The sequence below is a fragment of the Lycium barbarum genome, chromosome 3, assembly GCF_019175385.1.
Source record: "Lycium barbarum isolate Lr01 chromosome 3, ASM1917538v2, whole genome shotgun sequence".
NCBI lineage: Eukaryota > Viridiplantae > Streptophyta > Magnoliopsida > Solanales > Solanaceae > Lycium > Lycium barbarum.
In genome coordinates this window covers 136878767-136893929 of record NC_083339.1, presented here as the reverse complement: position 1 = coordinate 136893929, position 15163 = coordinate 136878767, and positions in this window count along the sequence as shown.

Genomic DNA, 15163 nt, shown 5'->3' with positions numbered 1-15163 from the left:
AATAAACTAATACACTATACAATAAACTATAAATAGTGATCAAACGAATGCCGTTCTAGAATGTTGTACCTTATTAATATTTTGATATTTCTTCATTTATATCGTTGCAAAATAAATATGAACCTCGATTTGTATACAATTACAATATATATATATATATATATATATATATATATATATATTATTACACAACTAAAAGAGCTATCAAAATGATAACCAAAAAAAAAACTATATACATTAAAGTTTTTGCATCACAGAACAAATGAAGCTTATGAAAAATGAAATTTAGAGAAGCAAGACTGAAATAACTGGCCACAAGACTTTTATTTTTTAATGAAAAAAAATTAAATTAACACTTAATATCCACTAATCTTCTTCTTTTTTTTTTATATAGATAAGGTATAGTATGTATTTGAAACTGGTATTATTTTTGTTTAAAAAAAAAATCCTTTAAAAAGCTGAAGTTCGAAGCAATACATAGCCATGGACTAATGATTTGCTAATATTATTTATACAGTTAACTATGAATAGTGAACATGCGATTGTTGTACCTTGTTAATATTTTGATAATTCTCCATTTGTACTGTTTGTTGCACAAATCCCTTTGTCCAAATTTGAAAAACCCAAAACTCCAATTCTTCTAATTACCAATTATTTTGAGCATTCATCACTCTGCGTTTAGAAAATTCAACATAATTTTAGAATAAACCCACTTTAAATGAGACAAAAGAAGAAATGAACACAGAAAATAGTATAACCTTTGTAATGTCGTAAAAAATACAAATCCACTGAATTCTTCAAGATTTGGCTGAAACTTTTTGTCACGACCCAACACCGTAGGCCGTGACTAGTGCCCGATCTGGGCACCCAAACACATCTATCAAACGCTATCTCAAATTATAACAAACGCATTCAAGTATATAGCAGAAGCCGACAAGGCTTTATTTCAAATTTAGGTAATTTCCAGAAAAATTTCGGCAGAGTTTCCTTTGTTTACGGACTATCCAATATACCCTGCACGCAGAAAATACCAACAAAAGCCACACAGGGCTAACCAAGCAATATATAAACATATGCGGACCGGCCGCCTCGGCGTATAGGATCGCCCAAACAACATATGCGGACCGGCCGCCTCGGCGTATGGGATCGCCCAAACGTACAGAAAGACCCTAACCCACAAACATGTCCACAGACCTCTAAACAGACCGACAGAATCACATGACGGGACAGGGCCCTGCCGTACCCATGAACGAATATATACAAATGTACTAACAAATATATACCAAAAGTATAAGCTCCGGAATGAGAGGAGCACTCCAAATAGCAGAAGGGGTGTCCTAAACAGGTGGATCACCAAACTGTGCGTCTGTACCTGCGGGCATGAAACGCAGCCCCCCCGAAGAAAGGGGGTCAGTACGAAATATGTACTGAGTATGCAAAGCAGAAAATACAGAAAACAAATCTGAGGCATAACGAAGTAGAAGTACAGAACATAAGTATAAATCCAACATATCAAAATTTGTTTACTTTAAAAAAAAATATGTAAGTCATGCGTAGGGTACAGAAGAATATGGTCGCCCGCCCGTCGATGGCGCCATAACACAGCATAACACCAGAATGTTTCAAATCTTCGTATCCCCGTCACATATCACAACATAACGCCATACACAGCATAACACCAAATATATGTGGAACCCGACCCTCTTTTGCGAGTAGCTCGGTGAACCATAAACACAGCATAACTCCGGAGTATATCAAAGCGCGCACGATAACAGAACCGGCCCGGGACTCGGCGAAGGGAATAAAAAAATGCACGAATAGAGTCGTGAGTAGTCATATGCATAAAATCAATATCATAAATTCAAACATAAGCAAAACGATCATATTTGAAAATTGAATAATAGTCTTAACAAATTCTTTCAAAATCTCCCGAATTTCATAAAAGGAAGTCGCGGGACCCACGGATGGGAATTTACCCAAGTCGGGCCCGCTTATGGAAAACATACTCGTTATACGTAATGCAAACTTTTATAAAAATATATTGGAGCAATCCGAGCATTTATGTGAAAGATATGGCATTCGGATATTTCGAAGTTCCTTAAAGGGAAACCTTTTTGCGCAAAGTTCGAAAAGCGATTTTTCAAATACATAAAGGTTCATATTTCATCAGATCATACATAAGAGTGCCAAAGAACATATACGGATCATAACATGCTCGGATTTCGGATTTAGAATTTTCCTTAAGGCTCTAATTTAGCCTATGAAAACTAAGACATGCCAAAAAGAAAGGAGATTGCTTTACATACCTTGTACGCACTCCAAGCTAGCCAATCTAACGCTAATCCAAATCTACGACTCGGGCTCCCCAAGGTCTACAAATATGCCCATGAATATCCAATGTTAGCCATAGGCACTTAAGTAATTATTCATTCCAAACTAACTCTCAATTCTACAGAAAATTCGGCAGCATTTCCCCTGTAAATAGGTCATCCCGAGAATTTAACTCGCTCAAAAATCAACAACAACAACCACAATAACCAACCTAGTATCATTAATAATCAATCCGAAAGGCAAAACAACATTAGTAGCTCTCTTTTACACCATTCGACAAATTTCCAATTATTCAACTCAATGGCTTACTTTCAAACCACAATATCGTTCGTACATTCGATTATTAACCCAAACCCATACCAACAACATTCGAACATTCTAAACAATTCACATAATATTTCCAACAATCCACAATATTTGTTTTTTCCAAAACAGCCCACAGTTCCAACATCAACATATGAAACTTATTTACACATTCAAATCCAAAACAGTCCACGAATTGGACTGCTTTCCTTCATCACACATAGCATTTCCTTTACACATCAAACCCACATGTTTACAATGCAAACAATACACCACAATGTCCATAACAATCAACAACTAAAGCATCAATTAAATCAGTCCACTAATTTTCCTAAATCAGCCCCTACACGGCTTCAATACCAAATATACAAAATTCCAAAATTTTCATTCCTTTCAAACACACTACAACATTCAAACCATCCTTAATACATGTACAAGAAATTCAAACATTACTTCACATAAGCCCTTCACACGGCTAACTTTAAATTTCAACAACAACATTCAATACCAACATGCACCATTTTATACCTATTCACAATGCATCCAACTCATTCTAAATGTAAAAGAAATAACCAATTCTTACCTTGAATACTTGGCTTCAATTTGTGTCTTAAATTCCTATGTTTATTCTTGCTTCTCCACCTCCTTCTCCTTGTCGTCTCCTTAGAATTTTTATTAGCAACAAACTGATTTTTTTTTTTTTTAATCATCAACCTGGCCGTGCACAGCCATGGATGTGTTTACTAGTTCTTGGTAGCTGATTTTTTTTTTTTTTTTTTTAATAAATGACTTAAAAGATGTCATTTGCACTATGCCCTATTCCTTATATATTCTTTCCAAGGGTGTTACACGTACACCCTTCTTTTGTGACTCACATTGCACTATGTTTTGTTACTTTTCAGATTTTTGGTACTTTTTTTTTTTTATAAATTCGGGTGGGGCCCACATGGCCCTTTAGGCTTAATTAATGAAGTGATCAATTTTTTTTTAATCCCACTTAATAATCTAATCATGGTTAATTTACCCCTAATCTCCAATAATATTTTTATACCAATAAAATTTATAAGCAACTTGTGCATTGAAACAAAATCGGGAATTAAAAGTCTCTACCTCGCGCCTTAAAATAATCTTGTCTTAACTTGTCGCGTTTATTTTAAAACGTCTCAATGTATGAAAATATGGGTTATAACACTTTTGTAGATCCTCGGCCACTTATCATAAAATACTAAAGCAGGTCCATAACCATCCGCAACTTCAATTCATATCCATTAATTTGCAGAAACCGTCCCATGAAAACGTTTCGGAAAAAGTAATTACAGAAGAACAAAAAATATGCCTCGATTAAACTGGTGGCAACTTGGATGGTCCAAAAAATTAATTTTTTTCCTAACAAAATGATGAGTGTCAAACAACTAAAAAACAATTACAAAAGCATTTATCATTCTCTACTACTATTAGCTTCATACCTTAGTAAATATCAACAATTGTAGCCAAAGAGTAAAGCTCCTCCTTTGCATCATCATCATTGTTCCTCTTACGAGCAATATGAAGCCTCATCATTTGTTTCACCTTCTTGCACCTTATTTGGTAAATCAGTCCACATCTAATCAAAGTTAAAATGTTATCGATTTTAAAAAAAATATTCTACAAAATAAGAGCAACAAAGGATAAGACATACACGCGAGGTAATAGCCATATTAAGTTGTTAGGTGTGGAATTGGCCAAACAAGTCAATTCTTTTGTTCACATAGTCGTGATGTAAGCGCTTACCTCATAATAGTCGTGATGTAAGCGCTTACCTCATCATAGGAAATTCATTCCTATAAATAGGTAGCTTATGGTTCATTTGTAAGATATCATTAAGATCATTTGCTATACACATCCCAAGAGAGAGAAAATCTAAGAGAAATACTCTTAGTGAAAGGCCTAAGTAAGAGAAGGTCTTTGAGAGAATTTTCTGTGGTAAAATTCTTGAGTGTAATTGGGATTGAGGTTGTGAGGTTGAGTGTTGTAAACACTTGTAATATTTCTTCTTTAATAAGATCTGCAGCAGCAACGTGGACGTAGCTCTCACATTGAGGGTGAACCACTATAAATCTGTGTGTGCTATTTATTCTTCGCTTACATCACGGCGTAAGTAGGTTCTGTCTAAGGAGGTTGGTATTTAAATGGTTCAGCTGTGACCCTCCAATCTTTCCTGGGAACCTGCTTACAAAGGTCGGATTTGGGATTTAAATCCTAACAACTGGTATCAGAGCAACAGGTAGTGTTGTGATTTAGAAACGATGGGAGGCGAAGATGGTACGACGCACGACATCGGTAAATTCGATGGTACAGATTTTGCGTTCTGGAGAATGCAAATTGAAGATTATTTATATGGCAGAAAGCTTCATGAACCTCTGAGTCCGAAACCAGAGGAGATGAAGCAAGCAGATTGGGATCTCCTCGACAGACAAGTTCTGGGAGTCATTCGACTGACGCTGTCGAAGAACGTTGCTCACAACGTGGCAAAGGAGAAGACCACCGCAGATATGATGAAGGTATTGTCTGACATGTATGAGAAACCTTCGGCAAATAATAAGGTATTTCTCATGAAGAAACTATTTCATCTAAAGATGATGGAAAATGCTCATGTTGCTGCACACATAAATGAATTCAATACCATTGTAAATCAATTGTCATCGGTAAAAATTGATTTCGATGATGAAGTACAAGCTCTAATTTTGTTGGCATCCCTACCAAATAGTTGGGAGCCAATGAGAGCAGCGGTTAGCAATTCTATCGGCAGTGGCAAACTAAAGTTCAACGATGTTAGGGATCGTATCCTTGCTGAGGAAGTGCGCAGGACAGATTCTGGAGAGGCATCGACGAGTTCTGCTTTTAATGTTGAAAACAGAAGCAGAAATTATGACAGAAACTATAACCGAAATAGGGGCAGATCGAAGTCAAGGAATGGCAGGGGTCAATCCAGACCAGGACGAACACATGAGTGTTGGAACTGTGGAAAACCAGGTCACTTCAAGAAGAACTGCAGGGCGCCAAAGAAGGAGGACAACAAGGGGGCTGGAATCAACGCTGCTACGGAAGACATTGGCGATGCGTTGTTGCTATCGGTTGACAGCCCGATAGACTCTTGGGTGCTTGACTCAGGAGCGTCCTTTCATACCACCCCACATCATGATATAATGACAAACTACGTGGCTGGGAATCTCGGCAAAGTTTATTTAGCCGATGGAGAGCCGTTAGACGTTGTTGGCACGAGAGACATTAATTTGAAGATGTCAAATGGATCCTCGTGGAAGATTACAAAAGTTAGACATGTTCCAAAGCTGATGCGAAACCTGATTTCAGTAGGTCAGCTTGATGATGAGGGATATGATCTCAACTTTGGTAATGGGTCTTGGAAGGTGGCGAAAGGTGCTATGGTAGTTGGCCGAGGAAAGAAGATTGGCACTCTCTACATGACGGATAGCTGTCGTGATATTGTTGTTGTGATTGACAACACAAAGAAGACAGATTTGTGGCATTGTCGGCTTGGGCATATCAGCCAGAAGGGGATGAAGCTGTTGGTGACAAATGGCTTAATTCCGGAGCTGAAGACGGTGGACCTTCATATGTGTGAGAGCTGCATTCTCGAAAAACAAAAGCGAGTAAGCTTCTCAAGTGCAGGCAGAGAGTTGAAGGTCGAAAATCTGGAATTGGTGCACACAGACGTGTGGGGACCTACCACTGTACCCTCCCTTGGAGGATCACACTACTATGTGACCTTCATTGATGATTCAACCAGGAAGGTATGGGTTTATTTTATGAAAAATAAATCCGATGTGTTTAGTGTATTCAAAAGATGGAAAGCCATGGTCGAGAATGAAACAAACCTCAAGTTGAAGTGTTTGAGGTCCGACAACGGCGGAGAATACACTGATGGTGATTTCAAACGGTACTGTGCCGATAATGGGATCAAGATGATGAAGACTATTCCTGGAACGCCGCAACAGAATGGAGTAGCCGAAAGAATGAACCGAACGTTGAACGAGCGTGCTCGGAGTATGAGAATACACTCTGGACTGCCCAAGACATTCTGGGCAGATGCAGTCAATACCGCGGCCTTCTTAATTAACCGAGGACCGTCAGTTCCCTTGGATTTCAGAATTCCAGAAGAAGTCTGGAGTGGTAAGAAGGTAAATCTTTCATTTCTGAAAATGTTCGGTTGCTTATCATATGTTCATAATGATGATACGGCTAGAAGCAAGCTTGATCCAAAATCAAAAAAGTGTTACTTTATTGGCTATGGTGACATCGAGCTTGGGTACCGATTTTGGGATGAACAAAATCGAAAGATCATCCGAAGCAGGAATGTTGTCTTTAACGAAGAGGTACTGTACAAAGACAAGCTGCAAAAGAATTCAGAATGTCAGGACAAGGAATCGGAAATAGTCGATTTGAGGGACTTTCCGGCACCTGAGCCGCAGCCAGGTACAACCGAGGCAGAGGAACAAACAATCCGAGAAGGTGCTGATGAAAGTGCTGATTCTGAAACAAATGAACAGACGCCAATCACAGAGCTGCGTAGATCATCCAGGATCAGGAAGCCGCTTCACAGGTACTCTCCATCCCTCAACTACATTCTACTCACTGATAGAGGGGAGCCGGAATGTTATGAAGAAGCAATGCAAGTCGATGAATCAACTAAGTGGGAGCTGGCAATGAAGGATGAAATGGATTCACTATCGGCAAATCATACATGGGAATTATCCGAGTTGCCAAAGGATAAAAAGGCATTGCAAAACAAATGGGTTTATCGGATAAAGGAAGAACCCAATGGAAGCAAGCGTTATAAAGCAAGGCTGGTTGCAAAGGGATTTCAACAGAAAGAAAGCATTGACTATACGGAGATCTTCTCTCCCGTAGTCAAGATGGTGACTATCAGAACTGTTCTTGGGCTGGTAGCAAAGGAAAATCTACATCTGCAACAGATGGACGTGAAAACTGCATTTCTTCACGGTGATCTAGACGAGGAAATCTACATGCGACAGCCGGAGGGATTCAAAATCAAAGGAAAGGAGAATCTGGTGTGCAAACTTCAAAAGAGTCTGTACGGACTAAAACAGGCTCCAAGACAGTGGTATTTAAAGTTTGACAGCTTTATGAAGAAAGCTGATTTTTCAAGGTGCGAGGCAGATCACTGCTGTTACTTCAAAAAATTTGAAGACTCGTACATGATACTGCTACTCTATGTCGACGACATGCTAATCGTAGGAGCAAACCTACAGGAGATTGATCGGTTGAAAAAAGGGTTATCGGAAGAGTTTGCAATGAAGGATTTGGGAGCTGCAAAGCAAATCTTTGGGATGAGAATCGACCGAAGCAAGGAGGGCATCAAACTCTCACAAGAAGAATATGTGAGGAAAGTTATCAAAAGGTTTAACATGCATGATGCCAAGCCAGTCAACACTCCCTTGGCTGGACACTTTCGGTTGTCAAATGATCAGTCGTCGACAACCGAGGATGAGAAGAAGCAGATGGACAAGATACCTTATGCATCTGCAATCGGTAGTCTTATGTATGCAATGATATGTACAAGGCCAGACATTGCACATGCAGTGGGAGTTGTCAGCCGATTTATGAGCAATCCGGGAAAGCAACACTGGGAGGCTGTGAAGTGGATATTCAGATATCTGAAAGGCAGCTCGAGTTCAGCTCTGTATTTCCGAAAATCAAAAACAGGATTGCAAGGGTATGTTGATGCTGACAACGGTGGTGATATTGATAGCAGAAAGAGCACATCCGGGTATGTTTACACCTTCGGAGGTACTGCAATCTCTTGGGTTTCCAAGTTGCAAAAGATAGTAGCTCTCTCTAGTTGTGAGGCTGAGTACGTTGCTGTGACGGAGGCCACAAAGGAAATGATGTGGCTACAATCTTTTCTGCGGGAATTGGATCAGGACCACGAGGGAAGTGTGTTATATTGTGATAGCCAAAGCGCCATTCATTTGGCAAAGAACCCGGTTTACCATGCTCGAACGAAGCACATACAACTCCGGTACCATTTCATTAGATCAGCTTTGGAAGATGGAGCGCTGGTGCTTGAGAAGATCGCAGGGAGTCAGAATCCAGCAGACATGCTGACAAAGGCAGTGACGATAGACAAACTGAAGCTATGCTCAACTTCAGTTGGCCTGCACGAAGTATGAAAGTAGGAAAGAGCTGCTGCATCGATCAAAGTGTGAAGACAAATTAAAATTAGTCTTCAAGTGGGAGATTTGTTAGGTGTGGAATTGGCCAAACAAGTCAATTCTTTTGTTCACATAGTCGTGATGTAAGCGCTTACCTCATAATAGTCGTGATGTAAGCGCTTACCTCATCATAGGAAATTCATTCCTATAAATAGGTAGCTTATGGTTCATTTGTAAGATATCATTAAGATCATTTGCTATACACATCCCAAGAGAGAAAAAATCTAAGAGAAATACTCTTAGTGAAAGGCCTAAGTAAGAGAAGGTCTTTGAGAGAATTTTCTGTGGTAAAATTCTTGAGTGTAATTGGGATTGAGGTTGTGAGGTTGAGTGTTGTAAACACTTGTAATATTTCTTCTTTAATAAGATCTGCAGCAGCAACGTGGACGTAGCTCTCACATTGAGGGTGAACCACTATAAATCTGTGTGTGCTATTTATTCTTCGCTTACATCACGGCGTAAGTAGGTTCTGTCTAAGGAGGTTGGTATTTAAGTGGTCCAGCTGTGACCCTCCAATCTTTCCTGGGAACCTGCTTACAAAGGTCGGATTTGGGATTTAAATCCTAACATAAGTAACCTAGAGAGAAGACATCTGATTGTTGTAAAAAATCAGTTTTTGGACTAAAGTAGCACTTGTAACCATGTGTTGAGTTGTGGGAGTGATTGTATGTGATAATGCACGAGAGAAGTGGGGACACGGAAATGGAGAAGTTAGGCAGACGTGGTATGTTTTTAAATTTTCCTCTTTAATTATACAGTGGAGAAGTTGTAACCATCTCCATAAGTACTAAATTCAAATTTTAAACTTTTATCTTTTAATTAATTATATAATTCCAGTTGAAAAAAAAATCAACACAAGTTGAAATACTGATAAGAGATTGTATTAATTTAAAATTGTAGTTTTAACCTCTATCCTATAATATATTCTAAAATTATAGGTTTGAGCTGATTCTATTTAAAATTCAAGTATGAGTTAAAAATTCGAAATTGCTTTTTCTGGAGCAAATTTAGAACTTTTTATTAGGGTTCAACGTTTATCTTTTAACTTAAATTCAAATTCTGCATTTTTTTCAAATCAAATTTAGAATTTGTTAGGACTCAAATACGTTAGTTTAATTTAATTATTTTTTAGTTTAAATAGTTAATACAAAAACTCAGATAATTAAAAAAAAAAAAAAAAAGAGTCCTAATAACGTGCCTTGTATTATGGTTGCACGGTTGTAGGACTCAATAATTATTTTTTAACTTAAGTTCAAATACATAGTTTAAATGAAATTTATTTTTTTAAACTTAAATAGTTAATACAAAAAATCTGTTAACGTTCAACTGTTAAAAAATAAAAGAGTCCTAAACGTTTAAGAATACAATTTAGTATTCTTAAATTTTTCTATAAAAAGAATATACAAAAAACATGTTTTAGTTTTTTTAAAAGTCTTAACCGTGCATGTGTGTGTTTGTGAGTTAGTGGGGGAAATGGGTGAGTGGCGTGCACTTGGGGTTAGTTTTACTTTGTTTATTCTTCTTATCATTTTGTCTTTTTATTTTTGTGTTTGTTTTTCTTTTTTTTTTATAGATAAAATAAAAATAAATGTAAAGATAAAATTTGATTTCCTGATTCTTGTTCATAAAAAAATTGTGTTTATTTTTAAAGTTAAATTCAAATAATTTATGTTTTAATCTAAATTCCTTATTTTTAATTTAAATTAAATCCAATATATAGATATATATGTTTCCTTCATAAAAAAATGTGTTTAATTTTCATATCAAATTCAAATAATTTATGTTCTAATCTAAATTCTGTATTTGCTGATTTAAATTAAATCCAATATATACATGTATATGTTTCCTAGAAAATATTAATATTTAATTATTTTTTAAATTAAAGGCAATAACTAATAACTAATTATTACCTAATTAACCATTTTTTTGTCCTAAAACTATCACGTGGCGTTATCCTACGCTAACACTTGTCACAATCTTATGGCAAATTATCCTCTTTTTAATAATATATAGATAGCGACCTGACCACATCGTTTGGTTCGCCGAATAAGATTGGGAGATCTCACGATTTAAGTTTGAGATTTATTTTATACGTTGTTTGGTCATAGGTATAAATATATCCGGAAAAAAATTAAACCTTCAACAAAATTCAATTTTAGTCTCAAACTTAATTATGTATATCTCACTATATCTCATCAAGCTCGGGATACCTCTAAGGTGAGATAAATTAATCCAAAAATTATAATTCCGAAATAATTTAGTCCGCAAACCAAACTACCCGTTAAGTTATATTCAACTTTTCTAAAGTATTTAATTTGTAGCTAATGTTGATAAAATTTAGTTTTCCGTTGGGCTCAAGCAACTTCAAATATACTCTTAATGTGACATGATAAAATCAGTTTTAGATCAAACCTCCGCGGTTTTACTCTAAAGAACTCACATCGACCATTAAGAATATCCTTACACCCTATATGTAGCTTCCCGATCATTTTAACTAGGGATAATTTCAGAGACTTTCCTCTACGTTTACCTTTATAATACTCACCTCCCTTCTGGTTTGACATATTACACTTACCTCGCTTATTTTAAACTTTTTATAACCAAACTAATTTAAGTGATATATTTTCTCTAATATCCCAAAACTACCCTTATGTGGCACCTTTTATTAAATTTTATATTTTAGATATAAACATACTCTCAAAAATTTCCCAAACTCTGTAGAAGAATTCAATCAAGTGCTATTATGTTTTGCAATGGTTGATAACCTTATAATAAACACAACTTTTAAATTTAGATCATCTTGGCCCTGTTAACCAAGAATTGCGAAAAAAAATCCTGATAAATATCCTTTCTGATGGAGTTATCGTACCTTTTATTTATATTTACTCGTTAGTTTCTACAAATACTATTATATGTTTTTTTAAGTTCTACATCAGTCTAAAGTTTTATAATTTGTTTAGTGAATAAAAACGCTTGGTGCTTTTGCATCTAATATGATGTAACCAATAACCAAGGCTAGGCACAATAGCAATCAACTTTGGACAATTATTTACAGGATAATCTTCGTATTTATCTCTCTTCTCTAGAAGTTAAGATTTCAAATTAGTCAAATGTGTTATCATAAATGAGATACAACTTAAAATTTCATAAACTGAAATAGTCAATATGGTTGAAATAAATAGAATATCAAAAGAAGCACATCGCAAACGATAATACTTATAAAAACCTCAAGTGTCGCCAAAATATTTTTTCATTATTGTAACCGATATAAATGTCAGTAATTTTATTTTGAATTCAACTATGGGAAAGGTATCATACGTTCTAAATGTTTCTTCTTAGTTAAAAAATTGTTAGCTGCTTTCAAACAAATTATAAAGTATAAAGAGTTTTTAAGGAAACTTTCATTTTGATAATTAAGGTCACAAAAGGATAATTTTGGAAGGTTACACAAATGTAGTCATTAAAATTAGTTTGGTTACAAAATGTTTAAAACAAGGGAGGTAAGTGTAATATGTCAAACCAGAAGGGAGGTGAGTGTTATAGAGGTAAACGTGGAGGTAGGTCTATGAAATTATCCCTTTTAACTATTAATGTGTGCATTTATTCACACGCCCAGTAATCTTTTGAATTATGTCCCATATGGTCCATCGCTACAATTCACATATTGTTTCTTCAAACTAAGTTTCACGTGACTCATTATCACCGGTTTACAGATTTTCGAGATTCATTATTTGTGTCACCCATATGATATTTGTTTTGGGTCAAGCCTATACGATTTTTTCAAAAAACAACCTACATTATTGAGAACATCGCTGCACCTCATATGTAGATTTTCAATCATCTCAACTACTAATGTGGGGACATGAATAAAGTCCACGTTGATACGTAGTTGAAAAGATGTGAAAGATAGATATCAGATGTAAGAATACTCTTAGGGGTCATTTGGTTGGAAACAAGTTATCCCAAGATAACTTATCATGGGATTAGTTATTCCACCATCCCACAGAGATAAAACAACACTACAATCCCGAAATAACTAATCCCGGGATTAGTTATACCACCATTTTATCCCAACCAAACGTGAAATAAATTCATCTCAAATATAATCCCGAGATTATTTATCCCTATCCCTTGTACCAAACAAGCCCTTAGCGTATGAGATATTTTTGTGAAAATCATTTGAATATGATCCAAAGTAGATAATATCACATCGTGCTAAAAATGTATTTGGGTTGGATTAGTCATTATAATTTATAAATTACCTGTTAAGTAGGATTAAAGTTAGAGAGAAACGAAAAAACAAAAAGAAAAGACAACGTCAAAGTACCTTTTAAAAGGGTAATTTGCAAGATTTCCCTTATTCGGGGGTGGTCTTTAATTTTTGCCGCTCAAATTGCTAGTCTTTAATTTTTGCCTTTCGCCTAATAGGCTAATACCCTAAGGTTCCTCAAATTGCTAGTCTTTAAGTTTTGTCTTTCGCCTAATACCCCGAGGTTCTGGGTTCGAATCCCGGTTCAGTAAAAAAAAATCGCAAAACAGAGTTTCGTAGCAAAATTAGGCCTATCGAGCAAATGTTTGCCTTAAGACTAACTTTTGTCCAAAATTAGGTCTATTCAAGCAAAAGTTAGGCCTTAAGGCTTAATTTTGGGCAAAAGGTTTGCCTTGAGGCCTAATTTTTGCCCGAATAGGCTTAATTTTGGGCAAAAGTTAGGTCTTAAGGCAGAAATTTCACGAAAGCCTCGCCTTGCGAAATTCTTCTCTTTTTTTTTCTTCTTTTTTTACTGAGCAAGGATTCGAACCCTCAACCTCGAGATATTTTCGACCACTTTTATGCGAAGGACAAAAATTAAAGTAGAAGGGTATATTTGATCTCTTTCCCTTTAAAATTTGTATATTATATCGGATATGATGGAAAATAGTTCTATTCAATTAAAATGTAGTTATTGTTAATATTATATGAATTGATTATAAATTCAAATATATTAATGCTCTATGATTAACATGTTAGCTTTGTTTAATACTTCTAAAGTAATTATAGTCATGATATTACATATGCCAATGAGATAATGATCACTGATCAAAATTAGAGTTGGAGTCCGATTTTTTAAAATAAGTCCCCTTATGAACACAAAATCGAAAGTTTTTTTAAAAGATTTTCAGATTTGGTTTTTAAATTTAAATCCTAATCGTAATATCTTATCATTAATGATAAACACATCCTTTGGCTCCTTCCTATTATAATAGTTTACAATTCCAAAAAGTTAATACAAACGCTAGATCAAACATAATTACACGGAAACATTTGAACAATTTTAATAGGCAATACAACAACATGGAGAGTTGTTAATTAATTTAACTGCTTATATTTTGGACTTGATTTTAACTATAAACTTTATAAATTGAGTGTAGTATGTTCTTTATTTAATTGAAAGATAAAAAAAATATTTTTAGTATAAAAGAAATTAATATAGGAGTAATATTTTAGAAACACTTAAATATTAACATAGATTTTAAGTAATGGATATTAACATGGATTGGAATGGGTAAACAATCGCCTGGACAAAAGAAAAGGGGTATGCAATTGAAAATAATATTTGTGAAATACAGTGGTTATAAAAATTAGATATCAAACTTCCTTTTTTTTTCCAACTTAAAAAGCATGGAGAATAATTTTAACAGTCTTTAATTTATTTTTCACGTGTCGAAAGATATTAGCAATTGACTTATAAAGAATAAATAAATGATCTCTACAAGAATAAAATCTCAAAAATTGAAGCAATTAAATTTGATATGAGTATTAATTTATTAGCTAGGATTAGCTTTTCTTTTATATCGAGATGCGCGAGAACTAATTTACTAAAAAAAAAGGGGTAGACTATCTGAGTGAGAGATGAGAATATTTATAAAGAAATTATGATAGAAAAAAACTCTATCTATCAATAAGATCACATAATTGAGGTAGTAAACGATAAAGCTAAAAACAAAATACATAAAATTGACACATTCTTATATTGCGTTTTGGGTGAGGGCAGATAAGATGGATATTAAGAAAAAATTAAAATGACAATTAGTTTTTTTTTTACAGTCAATATAATCTTATGTGATTAAGCAAGTAAAATCACAATTATATAGGATTGGTTTTTTGATATCTTCATGATTACTAGTTATATAGATTAATCTATGAGTTATAATTCCAAAATAATTTAGTGCACCTATCAAACGACCGTTACAACTGAGGATTTGTGATTCCAAACGTAATATGCAGGATTGCGAGCCGTTTTTCCCCGGTCAAGACT